Genomic DNA, 3,551 nt, shown 5'->3' on the forward strand with positions numbered 1-3,551 from the left:
CCCCCCCTGCCGATGCAGGGGACACGGGTTCGTGCCTCGGTCTGGGAAGATCCCACATGCCACGGAGTGCCTGGTCCTGTGAGCCATGGCCACTGAGCCTGCGCATCTGGAGCCTGTGCTCCGCAAGGGGAGAGGCCACAATAGTGAGTGGCCCGCGTACCGCAAAATAATTTTAAAAAAATAAATAAAATAAAATAAAATAAAATACCTAGGAATAAACCTACCTGGGGAGACAAAAGACCTGTATGCAGAAAACTGTAAGACACTGATGAAAGAAATTAAAGATGCAACATGGATGGATCTAGAGACTGTCATACATAGCGAAGTAAGTCAGAAAGAGAAAAACAAATATCATATATTAATGCATGTATGTGGAACCTAGGAAAATGGTACAGATGAACCAGTTTGCAGGGCAGAAGTTGAGACACAGATGTAGAGAACAAACATATGGACACCAAGGGGGAAGCCACGGGGGGTTGGAAATGGTGGTGTGGTGAATTGGGTGATTGGGATTGACATGTATACAATGATGTGTATAAAATTGATGACTAATAAGAACCTGCTGTATAAAAAAATAAACTAAAATTCAAAAATTAAAAAGAAAAAAGAAAGAAAAGAAGGAAGGAAGGGAGAAAGAAAGAGAGAAAGAAGAGAGAAAGAAAGAAAGGACTTCCCTGGTGGCGCAGTGGTTAAGAATCCGCCTGCCAATGCAGGGGACACAGGTTTGGGCCCCGGTCCGGGAAGATCCCACATGCTGCAGAGCAACTAAGCCCATGTGCCAGAACTACTGAAGCCCACACACCTAGAGCCTGTGCTCCACAAAAAGAGAAGCCACCACAATGAGAAGCCCACGCACTGCAACAAAGAGTAGCTCCCACTCCCCACAACTAGAGAAAGCCTGCGTGCAGCAATGAAGACCCAACATAACCAAAAATAAATAAAACAGAATAAATAAATTAAAAGATCTCCTTGTTAAGAAAAAACTTTATGAAAGAAAGAAAGAAACAAAGAAAAGAAAAGAAAGAAGAAATGTGGCCAAGAACAAACACCAGCAGGTGGCAGAGGTGGGATGTAAACAAATGAGTAACAAGTGGTAATAATAATAAGTAATGAGTTGATGAATGAATAGATGAATAAAAGGACGGAAAGGAGGAGAAAAATCAAATAAAGAGGGATGTCCTCAGGATTGGGGAGGAAGTGCTCCCCCTCCCATGTGAAGAGAAACCTTTGATCCACATCTTTTAATAAAGAAATATATTCTTCCTTCTCCCGCTCCCTCTTATTACTGCCTCCCACTCAGGAACTGAGTACTGGCATGTAAAAATAGCAAACCTGAAGGAGTGTGAAGGAAGTGCTCAGCAGAGCACCCCACCAGGAACTCCACTCTCCTACCGTGTCATCCACTCCCGATTTCTTGCTCATCCTTCAGGGCCCAGTTTATTTCCCTCTCCTCTGTGAAGCCTTTGCCAACCCCCAGCAAGTAACAGAAACCCAAGGAAACCAGCTGAAGCAAAAAAGGGGGATTTATCAAAAAGATCCAGTGTTTCAAGCCATCCCAGGACATCAATGCAGCCAGATGTCCATGAAGGACAAGGATCAGGGACGGAGAGACTATCAGGAGCCCTAATGGCTCCCCGCCTGTGGCTCATCTTCCTTCTTCCTTTTGTGCGGTCCCCCGTTACCGGGTAGAACGGCCACCCACACCCACGCAGTTAACATCATCTTTAGAATCTCAATCTGTGCCACATTCTTAGGGAAGAGCTCTGATTGGCTGGTGTGGATCAGGTGATCAGCCCTGCTCCAATCCCCTTGGTCAGGAGTGCTGTCACGTGGTACAAATATGACGGCTGGAGGCCTGCCCTCAGAGAGTGAGGGGAGAAGCAAGGTACCCAGAAGGTGTCTCTGCTGCCTGCTCATTCATCACCCTCACTCTTCCTGCGGAATTAATCTCCTCTGTCTGTACTCACTGCTCTTCCTTCACAATTCCATTTAAGCTCTGATCGCGTTCTTCTGCTTGCTGTCTGAACTGAATTGGTGCGTGTGTGCCTATCCTTGTGCACAAGCCCACAGGAGGGCTCCAGCTTGCAGTATAGACTGACCCTCAACCCCTGTGTTACTTTAAGGCCTGCATCCTGAACCTCTCCTGAAGGCCAGCTTCATGGGTGTACAGCCTGCGCATGGTTTAATGCTCTGCTTTTGCCCTCTTGAAATTCTCAATAATTTTTGAATAAAGAGTCCAGCATTTTCATTTTGCACAGGGCCCTGAAAATTATGTAGCTGGTCCTGCCTCTCTCCTAGCCCCACCTCGAGCTCTTCCTCCCAACCTAAGTCTCCTTGGGCTGTCATAATAAAATGCCACAGACCGGGTGGCTTAAACAACAGAAATTGATTTTGTCATATGTCTGGAGGTTAGAAGTTCAAATCAAAGTACTGGCAGAGTTGGTTTCTGGTGAGATTCCTCTTTCTGGCTTGTAGAAGGCTGCCTTCTTGCTGTGTCCTTAATGGCCTTTTCCCTCTGTGTGCCTGTGGAGAGAGAGTGCATTCTGGTGTCTTCCTCTTCTTATAAGGTTACCAGCGGATCTGATTAGGGCCCATCCTAGTGACCTCATTTAACCTTAATTACCTCCCCAAAGGCCCTATCTCTAAATACAGTCACACTGGGGGGGGGAGGGGTGGCTTAGGGCTTTGACATATGACTTGTGGCGGTGGTGGGGGACACAATCCAGTCCATAACACTGACCTTCTTGGATCCTAGCCCCTTTGCTTACACCCCAAGCACAGCCTCATGCCTGCTCCTCGGATTTGCCTGGTGACACTCTCCCCGGAGTTGACCTCTAGTTTTCCTCCTTAGTGGTGGCCTACTTTGTCTTGGATTCCTCACCCTGGGCAGCACCCTGCCCTACCCAGTCTACTCCTGACCTTGTCTGTTACAGTCCTTTAGGACCAGGGGACCCCCCAACCCCAGGCCTGGAGGAGGGTGGGGCCAGTCTCCTCCATGGCATGGGAAGCACTCACACCCTTCAGGGACTGTGTCAGCGTCCTGGCTGGTACTTTCTTGCTTGCCTAACTCATACTCAACCTTCAGAATTTGCCAAGAGCCCTCTCCTTCTTGCATGCCATTTCTGCCCACCTTCCACTACTCCCGTAGCTGGGGTCTTATCTTACCCCATTAGCGTTCCCACGATACCACATCACAATGGCCAATTTCATACCTATTGGTTCTGCTGGTGCCTTTGTCATCATCTTCACCCTGGTGCCTCACACAGGGTTGGCACAGAGCAGGCACAATAAATGATGAGCCCCTATTGAAGGTGAGGCTTAGGCTTGTAACCTTTGATCCTTTTCCCCAAACCCTTTCTTTTTTTTTTTTTAATATTTATTTACTTATTTGGCTGTGCTGGGTCTTAGCTGCAGCTCGCAGGATCTTCGTTGAGACATGTGGGATGTAGTTCCCTGACCAGGGATCAAACCCAGGCCCCCTGCATTGGGAGCACAGAGTCTTAGCCACTGGACCACCAGGGAAGTCCCTCCCCAGACCCTTTCTGACTATA

This window comes from Neophocaena asiaeorientalis, unplaced genomic scaffold (genome assembly GCF_003031525.2).
Source record: "Neophocaena asiaeorientalis asiaeorientalis breed wild unplaced genomic scaffold, Neophocaena_asiaeorientalis_V1.1 scaffold43, whole genome shotgun sequence".
Classification (NCBI taxonomy): Eukaryota; Metazoa; Chordata; class Mammalia; order Artiodactyla; family Phocoenidae; genus Neophocaena; species Neophocaena asiaeorientalis.